Consider the following 10453-nt stretch of genomic DNA (forward strand, 5'->3'; position numbering starts at 1 on the left):
ATGAAATCAAAAGCAAGGTCCTCAGGATCAGTGAACATCATGAGTGAAGATAGACTTCATGGTTCAGCTTGCCTCTCTAGGCCCACATTCTCTTTTGATTTTAGGCACCTCAGTGTTTTTTACTTTCCTGCCAGCTTGTTAGCATGCTAATTTTTTTTTAAATTTGGGTTTATGTATCAATTTTGGGTGTTTTTTAGTGAGATGGTAAGTTGGACTGACCATCTATGCTGTACTATGACCTGACATGAAAATATTTATTATTGACTTTAGTAAGAAAAATTAATGAAATTTCTCAGAATTCAGGAAGTCTTCCCTAATTCATCATTACTGCCACACAGGAACCGGAGCACACGTGAGAGATTCAGTTTGCCCAGGCTGGCATCTTATTTTTAATATTTGCTAGCTGTGTGGTCACAGATAAGTTAATCAACCTCTTGTTGCCTCAGTCTTCTCATCAGAAGAACAGTACCTATTTAATGTAGCTATGATGAGAATTTAATAACTAACACAGAGCGTTTAGGATAATGGAAAATATTAAGTACTTGATACACATTAGTTATTTTTGGCCCTGCCGCGTGGCTTGCAGGATCTCAGTTCCTCATCTAAGGACTGAACCTGGGCCCCAGCAGTGGAAGTGCCGTCTAGACCACTAGGCCACAAGGGAACTCCCTACCTCTTATTTTGACCATTCTTTCATATACCTTCTAGCCAATCTACTCTTTTATTGCCCTTTAAACTATGTGTCAATATTTTTCTTAAAGCTCTCTTCCAACTGTTAATAAAGCGGAAGTCATTCTCAAAGAATACTTGTCCCATCACTTAGGGGGAATTTGAGAATCTTCAGCACTGCCCTGTACCAAACCCCACACATTTACTGCTGCCTCCACATCTGCTCTGTTTCTTTCTCGAAAGTGTGGAAGGGTTCTCTGTAGGGAGCAGAGGGACTCGGACAGTGCCGCCCTACTCAGGAATAGGACCCTCAACGCTGCTATCCCCCCTTAACCCAGCTACTCTAGACTGACACTAGAACCAAAGCTCCAGTAACAAGATTTCCAGCATTGGGAAGACCTCAAAACTCGAGGTCATCAGATCTAGGTTTGAGTTTCAGCCCTGGGAGTTTGCTAATGATGTAAATGATGCTACCATCTCTACTGACCTCTCAGTGCTGTGATATGATAATTAAACAAGAAAAAGTACTTAAAGATCTTGATAACTGTAAAGCCCTAAATTGGTGTGAGCATTATTAAGAGTGTGGGAACCCTTGTTTAAAAGATAGGGAGTCATTAAAAGCACCAATGCAAACATCTTGAGGAATGGAGCACACCATTGAGCACACCTCACCATTGTGAGGATAGTGGGTTGTATGACATGAAGCCTGGTGGATGTTATATCATTAAGCATGAACTGACATCACCACACACAGGAGTGTACTCCTCCACCAGACCCAAAGCAGTGATCACTAACCCATGCACAAGAGGCGAGGGTTTGTGTGTCAACACAGAGTTCTGCTGTCTGTGCTTACTCCTCTAAGTACTTGTGACGCACCATGTCAAGGGTTCAGCAGCTGAGTTTCACATAGGGCAGTGTGATTCATCGGGATTATTAGGATCCTCCAGGAATAACTTCCCTGAGTTGATTGCCTTTGACAGATCAGTTTGCTTAGATTAAAAAGCAATTGCTGCTGTCTAGTCAAATTTAAACACTTTGGCTACAAGTAGCTGAACTCTAACTGTGTCCAGTCTATAGAAACACCTTGATGTGAAAATTGCATCCACTGTAGTGAAGAGAAAACTGAGTTAGCAATACTCTGGGGTATGGTTTTGTAATAATGTGAAGGAGTGTAAATGCCAAACAAAAGTGACCCTAGGCATATGCGAGGGAGGGAAGGGTACATTGCTTTTAATAGCAACTTTATCCGTGCCCAATGTACTGTGAAGGTGGTGACAGATGTGTGAGGTACTACGCTGATCACATTTGTACAGCGCTGACCACTGTTAGAACTGGAGGAGGAAGCACTCACCTTCTGGTTGAACAATGGGAAGTATTTTGAGATATATGCAGGTGTCTCACAATTCCCCCTTTCTGAACATACCCCAGAATTTAATAGAAGAAACAATACTATCAAGAAGAAGAAACAGTGGTATGCTAAGATTTAAATCATGTTTTAAAAAGTGAGTGGAATATCTGACTTAAGTGAAATTTAAGCCTGATGTCTGAAATTACATCCCCAGCCTGCATTGGCTGTAGATAAAAAAAGAGGTTGAGGTGACATTAAGCTGACATCCACTCTATCTCTGGTGAATCAGCAAAACAGAGGCCTGAAACAAGAGTGAGTAAGAAGAAAGTTTCATACACACCAACCCTTTTATCACAGCTCTCTTATATTTAGGCTCCTTGATCTCTTTGAATATGGAAGGGGATGGAGAGGAGGAGGAGATGAGAAGCCTGGCTTGATGGGCTCCTGTCTACTCTTAGGAGTTGAAGTCCCCTGAGGTATAATCCTCACTTGGACCTAGGCTGCAGAAAGCCTTGGTTATACAGTTTTAATTTTAGTGAATTTGTAGTGAACTTTTGTCAACGAACAGCATCATTACCATGTTCATCTATTAGTATCTTTTGTCCACTTGCGTGACCATCATGATGACCTGAGTTTAGACCCTTTTCATCATCCCAAAGAAACCCAAGTATCAGGAATCAATGACCCCACCTGCATGGAGGATAGCAAAGATCATCACAGTGCCAGTCACCAGGAAGATAAATCTAAACACTCTGCCCACTGCATCGTGGTATCCGAGTCATCAAGGGGAACACAACACAGTCAAGTACCGGATGGACCAACAATGTCGCTCACACAGAGACGAGAGGGAGCAAGATGAGCTCTAACAGCCTACTGGTCGCTTCTGGCTAGTGCTTCCCCAGCGGAACCTGACACCCGGTAATCGGCCTACACACACCCATCTCCAACCACATCAGAAGAACCTCAGTCCCTCCCCTGTGCGACCTGAAATACTAAAAACCAGGGGTGCACCTGAGGGCCGCTGAGTAGACAGAACAAAGGACATTCACTGAGTCTGGGGAGGAGGTGGCCACGTGTTGGGCGACAAGGACCAAGAAGCAGAGCAGTTCTGGACACACTGGGCCGCCTGCAGCAGCCGCAGGCAGCCCCAGCCCTGCGCGTCCAGTCCATCCGCCACCTGGACTCCAGCTCCGGATACGCAGGCGCCCTGCGGGGAGGAGCCCCGGGAGGCCGAGGAAGTCCTGGTGCTAGCGTGGGGCCAGAAGCTTCTGGAAGCCGCGGAAAGCCCAGGGGTGGGCGACCCTCTCCTCCGCGCTGCTGCTCGTGCCGCAGGGATGGAGCAGGTGCTCTGGAGCTCCTTGGCGCCCGGCCCTCTGGGCGCTGTGTTCCGGGCATCGCGGGCATCCGAGGGGCCCTGAGCGTCATTCGTTCACACCCGGCCAGGTGCACTTCTTACCGCGAGAGGGCGCTGCGCCGCTCCACGGCCGGCCGTCACGTGCAGGGCGGCGGCCCGTCTGCCAGCTCGGGTCCCGCACGCCAGCTGCGAGCCTAGCGCTCGGCACTCGCTGCTTCAGGTGCCAGTGGCCGGCCACCCTGTGCCCTGGTACCGTCGCCGCCTCCACCTCCTGGCTCCGGCCGGCTCCGCACCTTATGGGCCATGGTTACCCAACGTGGGTGGGTAACCTCTGGAGGGTGCTCTGTGCCCACGGCCTGGGGTTCTCGGCCTGGGCTTTCTCCTCTGGACTCGAAAAGGAAGCAGGTCCAGGAGTGGATGGCTGTGGCATGGTCCAGTCAGAGCCGTCACCGCTCTCTCTGTGGCAGGGAGGAGCCCCCCGGGCTGTCGGGCCCAGGCTCCCGGACTCTCAGGCCCTGGACCGGGCCACGGCCGGCCGGCACAGGTGTGCTCCATCAATGAGCAGGTCCGGGCACTGGAAGGTGAAGACCGCGAGGAAGGCCAGCGTCGTGTAGGCCCCTCCAGCTCCCAGAACGCTCTGAGCAGCTTTCACCACACGTGTGTGGTAGACCTGGAAGAGCGAGAGGCAGAGCCTTGCTGTGACAGAGCTTTTCTGTGACCGAATGTCTGCGAGCCGCTCCCCCCAGGCTCTGGAGAATCATCTGTGACTTCGTAGGCTCTCTGTCTGCTGCGATGACCTCAGTCGCTGCATCGACAGCCTTCACCTTCTTCAGCAGCTGCTCTTGGACTAAACCAGCACAGCAGGAGCTAGAAGGTCAGAGTGTGCGGCCGCGGCGCCCAGGTCCAGGCAGCGGCAGTGAGTGAGCTCCAGCCCCGCCCTAGAGGCAGAGGCTGCGGGGCCCCGGGGGCGGGGCAGGTACGTGGCCCACACGTGGCACAAGCCCGTAAAGCAGGATGAACGGGAAGCAGAATACCGCCAGTTGATAGGAGCTGCAGCCCTGTCTGGATGCCGCAGGCCCAGAGCAGCCGAGCAAAGGTCATCCAGCCCTGGTGGATGATGCTCCACACCATCATGGCGATAAGGGCACACATATGCCACATGAGCTGACTCAGGTGGTGCAGTGGAGGTGTCTCTCTAGGTTCAGCCAGCCTGGGGCTGCTGGATGGGATGTGGCCAGACTGGTCATGCACAGTGCAGTGCGGTCGTCTGTATCAGGTCCCATAGGAATGGGCATCGTATTCCGGGCGGCCTCCTCCTCTTTGGCAGCATCAGCCGTGGCCTGGTCCATCTCCATCACCTCCCCTTGCCCCTCCTCACCACTGGCCATGAATTTCCTCTGGTCCAAGGAGCTTCAGGAGGAGGTTCAGAAGCTCAACTGTAAGACCTACTGGGCTGTGAAAAAGATCTTAAAGAGACTGCAGTTCAAGGTCGTGGGTCTGGAGCAGATTAGCCTGGACAAAGATGATGCCTCAGCTCTCTTAGACATGATCAAGTAACTAGGACTGAACTCCCACCACACAACATCTCTTTCAACAAGCACATAGGTGCTGGGGCCAGCAGGCTGCTCCGGCATGGGGCAGTAGACCTGTTAAACAGTACGCAGATATCCTAAGGTGAGCTTGGCGTGGGTGCGTGTTAAGTCGCTTCAGTCGAGTCCAACTCTTTGCGACCCTATGGACTGGAGCCCGCTAGGCTCCTCTGGGACGACCAAAACCCCCTGTAGGGAAGAGGGCCAAAACCTCCCTTGATCTTGATAGTCCATATGAATACAGACCATGAAAGTGGAGCCTCGTGATCCTGCTGACCTTTTGCATTTTAAGTAGGAGATGTCAGAAGAGCTACCAGAGGCATAACTGACTTGGGGCAGCCGAGTATTCATAGCGATGCTGCTCTTCCGTTCTTGGATGTTGGCTCTTCTTATCATTGTGAAGCACAATTCATCAACGGTCAGATTGTTCACCCGAATAGAGAATGTGAGCTGGAATTTCACTGTGGAGAGACAGGTTAGTTTCACCCTACTGTTGATATGTTGTTGCCATGGTAATGCTGATTAGTTTAAGAGGAACCACCCAGTCATTTTAAATAAACAATTCTGGAATTCGTTTTAAGTTCAAAGATGTGTACTGAGTTTCACACTTTTGAATTCTATTTTGCTAATGCAATCTGAATGGAAAAATTTAACAAACTTTCTACAGTCATATTTTAGACACTCAGAATTTTGTTCCTGGAAAGGTTTTGGAGATTATCTGGCCCAGGAATTACACAGCGGCCACTCAGAGCCAGTCAGTGCCAGTCAATTATCGCTAGGCTGGACTGAGGGCCTAGTGATGCTGGATCTTCCAATTAAAAAAAAATAACGGAAATCTGGAAATTTATGGGGAATCTTCAAATTTTTAAATAGCAGCAATGAATTGAAAACTCTTAAAACTCTGTTAAAGTCAGAGACCCTGATGTTTTAATTTGTTTTTATCCTGCTTTGTCCTCAGCTTGCTGTGAATTGGTGATGGATTTAGCTAAAGAATATAATTGAAGGAGTTCTAGAAGACGGTCTTGCTAGACCTTAACACTGACACACACAAGCAAAAAGTTATCAGCTGTAGCCTTTTAGTATAAATTTTGGCTATTTGGAGCCAGATTGGTATTAAGAAGCTATATCAGTGAACTTTCTTCCCTCTTTAAGCTTTCACACTCGATGAGCCAGTAGCTTATGAAGTTGGATCTTCAAAGACACTTTATGTTAGCCCTGGGAGTTGTCCCCTTTACTCAGCTAGAACTTGACAAAATGCTTTAAAATTAAGCATCTCTTCCCCTACTCAGTTTAAGTTTTAAGGATTGGTATCTTTTGGAAGAGAAGCTCTCATAAAGAAGCATCCTGGGCACTTTGACATTCAAGGTACCTGGCCTAGGACACATGACCATAGAAAATCCAGGACCATTATGCAAAGCAGTATATTTAAAACTCTCAATATATTTAATACTATATTTGCAAGTGACTAAAGATGCATTTTAAAAACTGAGAATGGGTGCTTTTTTTTTTTTTTTTTTTTGCAGCTAGAGATAGAATATCCTTTGTGATCTTTTTCTTCTTACTGATAATGGGATTTGATTTTTTTTGTTCAGAAAAAGAACTGGCTTGAGCATTTTGTGCTCAAAAGTGGTTTGAGCTCTTTACAGATGACTGCCATCGTCCTTGGTTTCCCAATTCCTTTCTTACTTGAGATTTCCTTCCTGGGGACTTTGTCTCACAGCAGAAGAATGAAGCCTCTGGCCACATCTTGTCATTCTGGTGTGTGGTCAGTCTTTTACAAATTTCAGGGAAAGGCAAGGTGAAGTAGGCGCCTAACTTTTCTCTTTTCTACCTATAAACATTTAGAACTAGAAGCCTCTGAACCAGCATGACTGGGTGTCTAAATATGTTTTGCCAAATAAGGCAGTCCTTTTATTTTTTAAAATTAATTAATTTATTTTAATTGGAGTATAATTACAATCTTGTGATGGTTTTTGCCATACATCAACATGAATCAGCCATGGGTGTACATGTGTCCCACTATCCTGAACGTCACCCCACCTACCTCCCCACCCCATCCCTCTGGGTTGTCCCAGAGCACAACCCTGAGTGTCCTGCTTCATGCATTGAACTTGCACTGGTTTTCTGTTTTACATATGGTAATATATATGTTTCAGTGCTATTCTCTCAAATCATCCCACCCTCAGTTTCTCCCACAGAGTCCAAAAGTCTGTTCTTTACATCTGTGTCTCTTTTGCTGCCTTGCATATAGAATCGTGGAACCATTTAATGGTGAAAATGAAAATCTTGAACAATCAGCCCAGGAGAATGCCTGATGCTAGAAAATTTTTAAAAATGTGATGAGACCCCCTTACTGAAACACTGAAGTGCTTTTTCTCCCTTGTGTGTGTTGTACTCCGTAGGTACTATCGATTTCCCCCCTTAATGAATAAGCAACTGAAGTATACATTTTATGTGCTGGTAGGTGACTGTGAGATGCTTCTGAAGATTAGCCACTAGCAAGTACACTTCATGTGTGAAGCAACCTTTTTGTGGCAGCTGGACTTAGCTTAAAATTAAGAATGTCCTAAACTGGCTTTCAGGATCATAAATTAATTCCATGTGGAACCCCACCAAACCTTTTGGCATTAAATGGAGCATTATATTAATGTTTGAAATGTATATCACATTTGATGAGATGGCTGACCTTTCTGATAAAAAGTGAGTCCAGAGGCTAGACATCTGGTGGTGGTGTTTATGCAAAATATCTTGTCAAATTTCAGCATATAAAAAAGTAATGATTGTTGTTCTCTTGTTGCCATTCCTCCAGGGAGCATGTTATTTTCTGCTTGCTAGTCAAAATTATATTAAATGACAATAATAATAATAATAATGATAGATAAGCTTCACAGGGTTTCAAACTTACCATTACTAGCTGGTTGTCCTTAGGGAATGTGACTTATGATCTCTGCTTTGTGATGCTGGAGTTTCTTTTTCACACATATAGGTGAGATCCACTCAAAGGATAAAGGAGGAAGATGTATGTTTGTCAAATGCTGGCTTCCCCTTTAACACCTGCTTTTATTTACATAAAAAAAGAACATATTGTATTTCTTTCTCTTCTGAAAGTAATTTATTCCATTTCAGTTAGCTTTCCAGTTCTAGTTAATACTTACTTCGAAGGTATGCTTTATAATTTTCATCAGATTCTTAGTTTTACTTTTGTAAAATTTAAGACCTGTGACTTCAAATTATTATTATTTCTTTACCCATTAGAAGTCACCTTTATGTGTTTAATCTAAAGGAGCTTCAAAATACTTAAGCTAATGAAGATAGTGTGTGTTTCAGTGGTTTAAGTTTACCATGATAATTGTTTGAGATATTCTGAATTTGAATTTAAAGAATGTAGATGTGATTTTATCTGAATATCTTACCTATTTCCCATGCTTCAGAGTGGGAAAGAGGTGCTGGTATCCATTCATCTCTATTCTGTCTGGAAAACGGAAATCCAACCATTCCTTTGTACATTTGTTAAATCCTACTTATCCTTCAAGCATTTTGGTATAGGTAGCATTCGTTACTTGTTCCACAAGCTCCTTACACTGATACCCAAGGAAAACCTTCTTTCATGCAAGTGAAAAGTGAGAGTGTTAGTTGCTCAGTCATGTCGACTCTTCGCGACCCTGTGGACTGTAGCCTGTCAGGCTCCTCTGTCCATGGGATTCTCCAGGAAAGAGTTCTAGAGTGGGTAGCTATTCCCTTCTCCAAGGGATCGTCCCAACCCAGGGATCGAACCCGGGTTTCCTGCTTTGCAGACAGATTCTTTACCATCTAAGCCATGAAGGAAGCCCCTCTTTCGTGCAGTGTTCCTTTAAACATGGGAAGTTTTAAATGGACCACCTTGGGACTATCCTTTCAATAGCATCTTGAAGAGACTTGCCTCACATTGTTACTGTCAAGGAGAACCTAGACCTGTGTTAAAGCAAGCAATACAAAGTAATTTATATTGATGAAAAAAAAAATCTAAACTTTAGTGGAATCACTGTATTTGTTCACCAACAAAAAATGAGACTGTAATTTTGAAGGCCTTTTCCAGTGACTGAACTGCATTTGACTGAATTGTCCTGGCCTCCTGTGAGTGGATCCCAACCAATAAAATGAAATCTCTTTGTTGCTTGAGGTTATAAGTTTTTGTTCTTTGATAATAGATTTAGTCCAGAGATATTTGTTTCTTTCATATGTCCAGAGATATTTCTTTCATGTATCTCCACTGAAGTGCTCATAAACAGTATCTGCTTCCATTATGGGTGGAAGAACCAAGTTGTAGCATCTTGTAGAGTAAGCATATGCACTAAGAATCAATATGTGTTTTATTAGCACTAAGAGACTCATTGGATTGATTTTTTTTCCTTCTTTTTACCTTTATGGGCAATTGCTATAAAAAGGTAAATTAAAAAGTTAACCATCTGCTACCTCACTTTTCATTTAAAATCTTTTATTTGATTACTCTTTCCAGGTAATCAATGCTTTCTATTTTGCTATTATGCTGGTTAGTGAATGAAGGTGGTTTTAATTTATAGCTTTTATTTGTCTAACAGTATTGTCAGAGTCACAATCTTTATGCATCCTATTAGTAGTCTGGAAAATATTTCTTACTACATCGAAACAGAGCAAAATTCAATTTAGAAATATAATTTCCTGCCATGGAGACACTTGATAACAGGGTGGAGATTAATGGAGCCCAGTGACAGAAACTTGATTTAAAGCAGGAGATTAATACTGCTTTATCAGCCTACACTGCAAGTGAATTGGCTCTGAAAGAAAAAAAATCTGTTTGAAGTTGCTGAGTTGTCAGCTTGGTTGGTTGGGAAAAGGTCTCTGGACATTTATTTTGTTATTGCTGAGTATTTGCTGCGTGCTTGTCTATTTGACAACATAGGAGGAAACCTGTACACAACACCAGCCTTGCTTATTTTACGGTAGTAACATGTTTCTTATTATTCCTTTTGATCCCACAGGAAGTTTGAATGCTGTGGAGGTCAGCTTCTGACTTAAGGGGATTATAGTCAGTAAATCATGTCAAAATTAACGAATAGAATTGCGCTGACACTCTAGTTTGGTTGGATTTAAGTAAAATGTTTAAATGGTATTTTTAATTGCAAAGCTCCTGCCCCTAAATCCCATTATAAATACTCCCCCCCCCCATCCTTTATAGAAGTCATTAATTTCCTTTCCCAGCTATAAAAGTATGAATCTTCCAAAAGAATTAAGTCAAATCTGAAGATTACCCAAGGGGATGGAATGCCCACTAGAATTGTTCTGAAACAAAATTTGGAGCTTGGTGAACCGAGTACTTAAGGAAGTGGGTCCAAATTTTGATTTTTAAAAAAATGTTCTTCCCAGGAAATTTTAAGTATTTGTATTGCTGGGATTAAATCTTTTGAATTTATGCTTGAGCTTTATGAATTTTTAAACTTGGTATTTGTCTAACAAATCCCTCCTGGAAAATAGAAA

This window comes from Cervus elaphus, chromosome 28, assembly GCF_910594005.1.
Source record: "Cervus elaphus chromosome 28, mCerEla1.1, whole genome shotgun sequence".
Classification (NCBI taxonomy): Eukaryota; Metazoa; Chordata; class Mammalia; order Artiodactyla; family Cervidae; genus Cervus; species Cervus elaphus.